Source organism: Lactuca sativa, chromosome 6 (assembly GCF_002870075.4).
Source record: "Lactuca sativa cultivar Salinas chromosome 6, Lsat_Salinas_v11, whole genome shotgun sequence".
In the NCBI taxonomy this organism is placed as follows: Eukaryota; Viridiplantae; Streptophyta; class Magnoliopsida; order Asterales; family Asteraceae; genus Lactuca; species Lactuca sativa.
Window position 1 is genome coordinate 170,735,177 of NC_056628.2, and position 11,500 is coordinate 170,746,676.

Genomic DNA, 11,500 nt, shown 5'->3' on the forward strand with positions numbered 1-11,500 from the left:
TATCCAATTCAAACTATATTGCCAAACATACACTTTTGGTCCCTCCCCACTAAATTATTTTCAACATAAATCCAAAAGTTACCCTTTAATCCTTCCAGCCTGAGGTGTTGTAAGATGTTGGTTGAGTCAAAGTGGGGGAGAATTCTCCAGGGGTGCAGGAACAGAAGGAAGCGTGAATTTAGGATGAGTTTGTATTCTCAACAGGAAGGAAGGCAGCCCACGTGGCTGGTTGGATTGAGGAGTAGGTAAGTTGGGAGTTTGAGAAACATCCCAACATGGGGTTCGCATCTTTTGGTGTTGATAGTTGGCCTTGGGGACCAGGTTGAGGAAATACCCGTCGGGACTCAAGTTCAGCCAGAATGTTAGGTCGTTTGCATGATCAACATGGAAAATGTTGTAAGACTGTGGGTTAGGCACAACGTTCATTAGCAGCCAGATAGCAAAGTGTGGGTGGGGGCTCGTATCTCCTAGTTATCGGAGTGTGGGAGGGGCCCCATATCTCCTAGTTATCGGAGTGTGGGAGGGGCCCCGTATCTCCTAGTTAGCGGAGTATGGGCGGGGGCCCGTATCTCCTAGACAGCGGAGTGTGGGCGAGGCCCGTATTTCTTACTCAGCGTGATCAGAATCAGGAAAGGATAGGTAGATAGGAAACAAGGTGAAGTTGTACCTGCGTAGCCCTAGATAGGTGAGACTTGGGAGCAAGGTCACTTGGTAGTACGGTTTGGGTGGGACCCGTGGGCTAGGCCCGTACGACCATAGCAAGGCAAGTGGGACCTGGCAGAGACCGTGGGGTCGAGATATATGATCGAAGATTCCAGGATTTGTGGAGCTAAGGGTGGCAATGTGGATAGAACAGTTTCGATAGCCGAAGTTTTCTTTGGAAGTCGCTGATAGCGAATGAGAGGGTGATCATTGGTTTAGTAACAGGGTGGAATCTGCTATTCCAGATAGTAGACTGATAAGTTGGACCTGGAAGGTCCTGGTTCCTTTGGAAGGTAGATAATAGGCAATGTGATGTTCGGACAGGAGTAATGTTTATGTGGGTTCTAGTGCATAGGGCAGCTTGCAGATCAGAAGAGCGAAGACATTTACAGTTGGATTGAATAATCTCAGAGTAATTGATTTGACCATGTTCCACAACTTTCGTATGAGTCTAACCGTTTCAGGGATGAATCCTCTACTCGAAGGATTATATGAGCCTTCTGTCGTGTGACAATCCAAAATTATTTCCGTCATTATAACCCGTTTCCGTTAAATAGAATATTCTATTTATTAAAAGTTCCGTTAATTTAGGGTCGACAAATAAATAAATATTTTATTTATTTGTATTTTATGTTAATATTGTCGTAACAAAATAAATAAAACTCGTAAAATATCATTTCCATTTAATCGGAAAAGGTTATTTTTATTATGACTATTTAACCGGGTAAAAAGCTTAAACCTCGTTAAACATAAGTATCGGGTAGTCGCATACCGGGTACAACACCCAAGCCTTATATAAAGGAGAGTGAACACTCCATAGAAACCTTTTACCACACTAGACTCACCTTCTCCCTCTACTCTCTCCTCAAGCCCGATTTCATCCAAAAACCGCAAGTTTTCGCCTCCAAAACGTAAGTTCTCTTACCCTAACTTGTTCTAGGCACCTTTGATTTGTGTTTTAGCTTGAAAATCATGTTAGAAGGCTGTAAAGGAGGAGTTTACAGCCTAAGAACATTCTTAGGCCGTAAACACCTAAAATGTTGCCAAAAGTGCCAAATTTCTTCCCCTTAAGCCTAGAAACTAGCCTTGGACTTAACCTAGAAGTGTTTGGACCTTGAATCATCAATTTTTAGGGCTTGAAAGAGGGTTTATGGTCCAAGCACATCCTTAGACCATAAACACCCTCTAGTCTTGCAAACCAAGCCCAAAACACTTCCAAATCACATTTAGGCTTAAGATATGGCTTAGGGACTTGCTATTTCGGACTAGGAACATCTAAACATCAACATTTGAGGGGTAAACTAGAGTTTACGGCCCAAGCATATGCTTAGACCATAAACTCCCCTAAAACATGCCAAATAAGAGTTTAAGTCCCCTAAAGAGCCTTATACCCTCACTAAAACACGTTAGGATTGAGCCAAGAGCCTTGGAATCAAAGATTGGAGGTGTACAAGAGTTTACTACCATAAACCATGGGGTTTATGGCCGTAAACTCCCAAGGAGTGGTCCTTGGACCGTAAACTCCAAGGAAGTACCCTCCTTTGACCTTAAACACCCCTATAACCTTGTATAATACCTTAGAACCACTTCTAGAACCACCAAAAGCTTGAAACCACTCACTTACACTCCTCCCATGAGTTTACTGTTGGATTAGTGTCTAAGTCCATAACTATTTTGGTATGTACTTGACCCGATGGTGCATGGTCCTTTTGGGTTGCCTTCACAAAAGCAACTTGACTGGAGAAATAATAAAGAAAGAGGTTATTATGATTTATTAATATGTTATAAGAATAATATATTAAAGGAGAAATCATATTTGTTTAATTAATATTGGTCAATAATTAAGAATTAATTTTGTGATCAAATGTAATTAATTAAACTAGAGGGGCTGAATTGTAATTATGTGATAGTTGCAAAATAGGGCAATGGTTATCCTTGTTAAAGGATGAACGAATTCAAGGATAAGGATATCCTTGAAATCATCTAAGGTCCAAGAGATAAGGGTTTTCAAGGCTTATCTTGTGGTTGCTTGGTGGGCAAGTAACTGGATAAGGATAAGGACCGAAACCCTAATCCCAACCCTATATAAAGACCCCTAAGGCCTTAGAATTTCAGACACTTGATCCCTAGAGCATCTAAGGATGAATTCCACCTCTCTCTTCTCTCTCTATATCTTCTCCAATTGCTTGTGGTGTTTGTGAGCCATTAGAGGCATTACACTTGTGGTGCTTGCTTTCAAGACTTAGGGTTTGAAGATTTAAGTTGTTATTACAACATAACAACAAGAGGTATGTAATCTAACCTTCTACATGAATTTCGAATATTGTAGGCCACATTAGGGTTTCTTTATGTGTTCATAACGTTGTGTATCTAATAGTGAAAACTTAGATCCAATGCTAGGGTTGCATGTACACATAGGATTGTTTGTATGAAACCCATCAGTGGTATCAGAGCCTTTGGTTAACTTGTTTTCAATTAGTTTATTCAATTGTATGAACTTGACACGTTAGGGTTTATTGCCAATAAACCCTAGGAGGCTAGGGTTTTTCGAGATTAGGGTTTGCAAACCCTAATTTGCAAGAGTTTGAATAAGATCTTCAAATCCTTTCCTTAAACCCTTAAATTTCGAAATATAGGGTTTGTTTTAATCCCTTGATTTTCGAAATTTGGCCTCCTCCCCAAGATAAGATCCTAAATTTTAGGGATTTGGATTATCCCATGTCTTGTAATTATCCTCTAATTGTTATATATGGTAATTATAGATTTTGCATTATCCTATCCTTATTTTCGAGATCTAGGGAGATAATTAAGGGATTAGGATATCTTAAATGTATAAATGGTAATTATCCTCATGATTTAGATAATCCATTATGATTTAATAATTAAATTAATAGTCTAATTCAAGATAATTATTAAATCAAGGTTTTTAATATTTAAAATTTTAATTTATGTCATAAGTTCGAAAATTTTAAGAGAAATTAAAGCTAAATTGTTTTGAAAAGTTTCAAAACTTGCCCTCAAGTTTTGGAATTTAAATTTTGATTAAAAGTTTAATTTTGATGCATATTTAAATTCTAAAACCAAATGTTTTGAAATGTTTCAAAACTTGCCCACAAGTTTTGGAATTTAAAAGTTGATTAAAAGTTTAATTTAGGAATGTTAAATTCTAAAATACTAGTATTGTTTTGAAAAGTTCAAATCACACCCTTATGGTTTTATTAATTAATTAAGGTGTATAATTAAAAGAAGTTTAATAAATCCATAAAAGTTTTGGTTTACAATTAAAAGTATAATTGTTATATTTGACCACCTAGTAGATTAAAAGTATAAAATACACCCTTATACTATGTATAACATTGAAAGTTTAATATTATATATGTATAACTAAATGCTAGTCTTACCGTTAGTAGGCCTCATTCACGAAGCTGGTCTATAAGGGGTGTTTAAGGAAATTGCCTATAAAATGGCGATTGAATGGGTATCCACTCTTACCCACCGCACTCTTGACTAGTGGAGGGTCGTTAGCCGAACGGGTAGGATGGGACAAAACCTTCCATTATAAGTATAATGAAGTATAAAAGTAACTAAATGTTTTCATCAAATTCCCAATCTTAGTTACTTAGGCAAAAGTGAATTGATGCAATTCCATGAAATTACACTTTGTGCCCTTGCGAAGACGTTAGTGGAGCGTGTGTGGTTTACCGGCACACTAAATGGTTCTAAGCAAAGGTAGCAAAGGGTGACTCAATATTTGTCATAGTTTGGTGGAGCGTGTGTGGTTTACCGGCACATCGAATAGGTGACTGTAACATATGAGGGCACCATGTAAGTTTGCATGGTTATTCACACCCGCTTTGTGATCCTCGGCATCCCAGTCACAAACAAGAGGGGCATATCGAGATTTAAACATGCCATTGAAAGTTCAATGAATCTCAAAGGATCTAGGAGTTTTCATAGATTTATAACTTAAATTTATTTTTCGTTTTTCGTGGTGGAAATTAGTGAATCGTCATTCACTTACCTTCAAATATTCTGCAATTAGGGTTACGTCATCCCTCTCCCGAGCTGTAGAATATTGTGTTGGGTCCTAGCCTTAGTATCTCATTTGGGTGATTTGCTAAGGACTCATTCAATCGACTAACTTGAATTCGTTTTCTCCCGTTTTGTAGATGTCAAAGTTCGAAAACTATGGTCTTCCCAAATCCCGTGGAACAAGCATTCCACATGAAGATGATATTCCACGATTCAATCGAGGAACGAGAAATCATGCTTCACTTCCTCCTCCTCCTCCTATTGTTCTCCCTAACCCACAAGATCGAAGAATTGAAAGGTTCAATATCACTAAAGCCCTATTGGAAATGAAACATAAAGATGGTAAACCCGTGTGTGCCCACGTTCTAGGAATGAAATCACACATTGATAGGTTGATAATATTGGGTGTGTCATTCCCAGATGAGTTGGCTGTGAATTGGGTTTTGCAGTCACTTCCTGAATCATATAATGAGTTCAAAAGAAAGTATTATATGATGGATTATGACGACAACCTCATTGACCTAACTTACATGCTCATTGCTGCTGAATCAGAAATGATTTGGCGAAGCAATGGAGCATATTTGTTGGGAAAGTCAACCGACCATGCTTCCGAGGACGTTCTAGGAGAACCGAACTGCGTTTGCTGCCAACAGAAAGTGTGTTGGATACAAGTCTGCCCAAAGAGCCTGAAGAGTCCAGAAGATGGGAGAGTCAAAGAGTATGGCTGCGCTTCAAGTAAAATCCACTATCTAACTCCATTAAGTTCCTATTCATTAATTCTTAATACATAATGTGATAAGATTGCATTTGAATGTTTTACAGGATCGGTGAAAAGAAAGGAAGCTTGGTGAAAGAGCAAGATGAATCTAATCACAAGGAATGGAGCTTGATTGCATGGACTTGAAGATTAGATTTTGAGCTTAGATAGTTATGATAGAGTTGTCAGGAATTTTTTCTTTTGAAATACATAGTTTTCAATGGATTTTGCATTGTAAGGACAAATGTTTTCCGCTGCTTTTATAAATAAAATAAATTTTGTTTGACTTATTTAATTATTTGTTTATTTCCTTGCAATGAAATCGTTATGAAAATTGGTGTTTGCATATTTATAGAACAAATGGATATGATTCTTATTTATGGTGTTTATGGAAAAGTCGAGAATTTACCAAATAGGGAGAGTTTATCATCGCCCAAGTTTCAACTGGACAGAAACTTGGAATCATGCAACGTGGATGCACGATGAATGAGAAATTTCGTATTTGGAAATTAGACTAATTCATTGACAAAGTGTCAAGTGAAGGACTAGGAGATCGAGTACACAAAGTTGTGTGTTGATCAAAGTCCACCATAAGAGTAACAAGATATTCGTCATGATTTACTAAAGGTTTAGTAAATATGATTATACTTATAAGATTAAGTATAATTCAGAATTGATTAAAAAGGTTTAAATCAATAGCAAAACGAATAAGAAGAATCAAGTAGGCAGAAAGATAAAAGTTTCTCCATTCTAAGAAGAAAGGAGAGTAGCTTTTATGCTTTATGATAGGTCTTAATGATTAAGAACCATATCTCAATTGATCCTCTAAGTGAGTCTTAGTACAATTGTATGTTTAAGAAGAGGAATCAAGGATTGAAGAAATGGTTAAATCAAGAAGTCAATCATACTTCGTTCCAATAACAAGTCTTAAAGTTAAGATTGTGACATTGAGTGAAAGGTTTGTAACATTCATCAAATGTGGAAAGTTATGATGTATTGAATAAGACAAAGACCAACTAGGACCAATTTATGAAGAGTTTTGATAAAAGCTACACTAACTCTTGAATATTTGTTTGTCAAGAAATGTGTTGACAAGAGAATCTTATATGTCAAGGAGTTAGTGGGAGTCTTAATGGTCTTGAAAGGTTTCTAGAACAAATCAAATAAACCTTATCAATCACCACTAGCGCACGAGTTGAGGTTTACAACCTATCGTGTTGACATTATTATGTTTCTATGCTGTTCCAATCGAGTTAATTATGCATGTGAGTTCTATGAGTTCTCATTTGAATGCATAAAAGGCAAGGACCTTGATCAATGGAGAGTACATTGATAGGAAAAGGTGAGCTGCTTAACTACTTGGAAGACATGGTGGGCAGCTGTGCTACCATGAGGCAAGAAATCGAGATTAAGAAAGTTCGATCCACAGGAGTTTGAAATTGTCGTAAACTTTGTTTTTGACAAATTCACATGGATAGGAACAAATACACCATTTAAATCTAAGTGTCATAAGATTTCCTCCTTCATGAAAATGATTGTGAGGAAATGCTTTCACTAAGAAAGATTTTAAGAAGATAGTGATTGTAAAATTGCATTCTCAAATTCGATTATGGTTACGGTATCCCTTTCCATGATTTGAATTGTGAGGTTTGGCAATTAGTCTTAATTGATTAGACACACATATGAACTATCTAAGGCAAAGGTGTATAAGTTCAAGAAGCCTTGATAAAAGATTATCAAAGCACTAAGTATTAGAAACATAGACTTAAGAAATTCAATAGGTATTGTCTTTCTGGAAGTTAAGATGTTTATGAATACATGTCGAAGCTAGTGGGAGCATAAGTGTTATGTTTTATAATAATCATCATGATAGTGGGAGCATAAATGTTATGATTGTATGATTATTAAGGTACGTATTGCAAGTTGGCAATATTAATTATAGAAAACAAGAGTTATACCTTGCAAAGTCGTAAGGGTTGTAAAGTTGTTTTGCTATAATTAAGGGAGAGAATATTATGCTTCATTTCAAATCTAAAGGCTTAGGTTGAGAAATGTTAATAAATTTAGTAAAGGGTACATAGCGTGTTCTTAAAATTTCGATTATGATTACGACATTCCTCTTCACAATTCGAATTTTGAGAACATAGCAAATAAAACATTATGCGCCGTGTCCCATACGCTTCGGGTATAGGATCGATTGCAAATGCTTTAATGTTTGACCATTCTAAAATTTTCCAAATGTTGAGCGCATTTAGAGGGAAAAGGGACTAGAATTGGTTTTGACTAAAATAATTAAACAACTATCAAAGGACAATCCAAAGTTTGACGAGGATTGGTCGCTCGTGAGTAGTTGGAAGCATGGTATTGGATGGACCATATCGACATTATTATGCATAGAAAAGATTCTATTAAGAATGAATTGTCATATGGAAATTATGGAAATGTTTCCATATTGGATGGACCATATCGACATCATTACGAATAGATAAGATTCTATTAAGAATGAGTTGTCATATGGAAATTATGGAAGCGTGTCTGTATTGGGAATTGAATATTGAAAATTTATGTCTAGATTAGAAACTTTTATGCAAAAGGATGTTCAAAGGAATGTACTTTGAGTGAGAGACATCACATCTAAGGAATTGTCTTGTAACAATGTCCGATAGAGGACTTTGTAATATCATTGGCAATAGTCTTTGTGACTTTGGTGTAGTGACATTACGAAAGGATCGTTGCATAGAATGTTAGAATCTAGCATATTCTATAAGTAGCAAGAATTTGATATTCTTTCACTTATGAAAAAGGATTTGGAGTTGTGAAATGAGAATGATTGGAAATGTGTTCAATTTGATCTATTTCAAAAAGGTAAGAACCATAGGTAAACATTGTGTGCATGCTAAGAACATGGGACAAGTGTAATAATTCAAGTAAGAAGTTGATTAACCGAAACAACAAGTAATGAGTAATCGATATGGTGATAAATAAAAGGTGTTTTGTTTATACTCAAAGGTTTGAGGCCATATGGGATTAGTAATATTCTTGTGTTTCACATTTGCATGTTTTGACTTCCAGAATAATTGAATTTATTAAGAATAATCGAATTATTCGAACGGGCCACAGTCGTTCATATGTTGGAAGTAGATATGAATGAAGACTGTTGTGAATTGGTGTGTGGATTGTATGAAAGAGTATTAGACATAAGCAAATGTTTGCTGCAACGTTCATGAGTGCTTATGAATATGATTTGAGCATTGGATTAAACCCACGCTCACTTGGATCACTCCATGGATTGTATCACGAGTGATTGGTGAGACGATAACATCTTATATTCTTGAAACCGAGATGTGTGAGTTGTATCTTGCGAATCGGTTGCACATTGATAATATGTAAACGCACTAGTAACTTGGTGTTATAAAACATATTATTGTGTGTGATTCGGTGAGTGAGTGCAAGCAAGCATTGTATCAAAGTTTATCCGTTCCTTTTATCCAAAGTAGGATAAAAGCGATATCTTTGGGCCCCTCGATGGTTTAGTGATGACAAACGTAAATGCTCGGCCGGGCTAGGGCTAATTTGATTTGTTCAATTAGTCAGTCGTCATAAATCGGGAATCGAGATATAGTACAAAGAGAATGATTTGAAATCATATCTCATATGATATCTAGAATGGAGGAATATATGATCCCTTATCTGAAGGACAGGTTACTGATAAGATCAGAGTTTGACAGCGTCTTTGAGAGCTATGATTGCTAATCGAGGTGTACTTACAATATGTAGTTACTAGACTTATCCAAGTGGGAGACTGTTGGATTAATGTCTAAGTCCATAACTATTTTGGTATGTACTTGACCCGATGGTGCATGGTCCTTTTGGGTTGCCTTGACCAAAGCAACTTGACTGGAGAAATAATAGAGAAAGAGGTTATTATGATTTATTAATATGTTATAAGAATAATATATTAAAGGAGAAATCATATTTGTTTAATTAATATTGGTCAATAATTAAGAATTAATTTTGTGATCAAATGTAATTAATTAAACTAGAGGGGCTGAATTGTAATTATGTGATAGTTGCAAAATAGGGCAATGGTTATCCTTGTTAAATGATGAACGAATTCAAGGATAAGGATATCCTTGAAATCGTCCAAGGTCCAAGAGATAAGGGTTTTCAAGGCTTATCTTGTGGTTGCTTGGTGGGCAAGTAACTGGATAAGGATAAGGACTGAAACCCTAATCCCAACCCTATATAAAGACCCCTAAGGCCTTAGAATTTCGGACACTTGATCCCTAGAGCATCTAAGGATGAATTCCACCTCTCTCTTCTCTCTCTATATCTTCTCCAATTGCTTGTGGTGTTTGTGAGCCATTAGAGGCATTACACTTGTGGTGCTTGCTTTCAAGACTTAGGGTTTGAAGATTTAAGTTGTTATTACAATATAACAACAAGAGGTATGTAATCTAACCTTCTACATGAATTTCGAATATTGTTGGCCACATTAGGGTTTCTTTATGTGTTCATAACGTTGTGTATCTAATAGTGAAAACTTAGATCCAATGCTAGGGTTGCATGTACACATAGGATTTTTTGTATGAAACCCATCATTTACGGCCGTAAACTCATGGGGGATGAGGTCCCCTAACCGTAAACTCACTTAAGGTGAGTTTTAGAAGAGTAAACTCCATGGTGAGGTCTTATACTCTTTCCTTGCAACCCTTTAGCCTTCTAGCACTCAACCATAAGACCTTTAATCACATTAGGATGACTATATGTGTATAATTAGAGTCTAAATCACTCATTACTTGTAAACATATGTCTTCATATGTTTCTAGGGTCATAAAGGGTGTACAAGTCTCTACTTGACACCAAACGCACATCCGACACTTCCACCCGATCTACTCATTTCAGGTGAGTTCATACCCCTTAATGAACCTTTTAAATGTTTTTACATGTTTTAGGGGGGGATACAAGTATAAATTCTACAAGTTTTTTTATCATTAAATCATATGTGATTCGCAAATTATCAATAAAAAGGGATTTTTCCTACACTTTTAGCTGTTTTCCAATAAAACTGTTTTAATTGATTAACAAATGCATTATTAAGATTAAATTGTTATTAAATTGCTTTCAAAACTGTGTTTAAATTACTTTTATTTTTAAAATATATCTACACTAATATATTTATATAAGTAAGGCTTGAAGGACTTAGGACCGATAGCTCGCCTTATTTCCTGTTCTTGTTTGATGTGGTCTTAGGGTATCGGTTATCCGTCCGACTATCGTTGATTTCTTAGTTATATATCATATATATTTGTGTTAGATATGAAAGTCTTCATCTCACTCAGTACCTTTGTTATTCAAAGGCAGGAAATCATACACTCTAGTTAGCTATAATAGGTATAACTAATACTACTACTCATTATCTCTACTACTTCTATACTCACTATAACGGCTATTACTACAAGTTAATACACGTATAAAAGAACACTCTAAGAACTATACAAAAGACTATTATACTATAATACCCAAGAATACACGAATCCAGAGTATAACACACTAACCCTCTATAAGACACTCTACTGCGCTTACACCATGTGACCAGGCCTTTCCGGTTGGAAGGCAACACTACATGTATAGATCTATACGGGACAGACATTATTACATCCCGACTGCTAGCTACAGTCCGAGCCGACTAGGCTCAGGGGTGGCACTACATCACTAGACTACGCATGACCGGGAAGGTCATCCGGTTCTCTATTATCAATTCAGTTTGGTCACCTAAGGGGTTACACCTTTATCCAACATAATACACTAAGACTTAAGCCTAAGCTAACATCCCGAAGTAAGTAAATATCTATTACTAATGGAATTTTGCACCACTACTACTGATAACAGGCATAACTTTTCTTCACCTATATTACTCACATGAGATTTATTACTATACTTTTACAACCGAAGGTTTTCAATGATAATGCTTACATACAACTCAAAGGATTTAACTTACAAAGTACT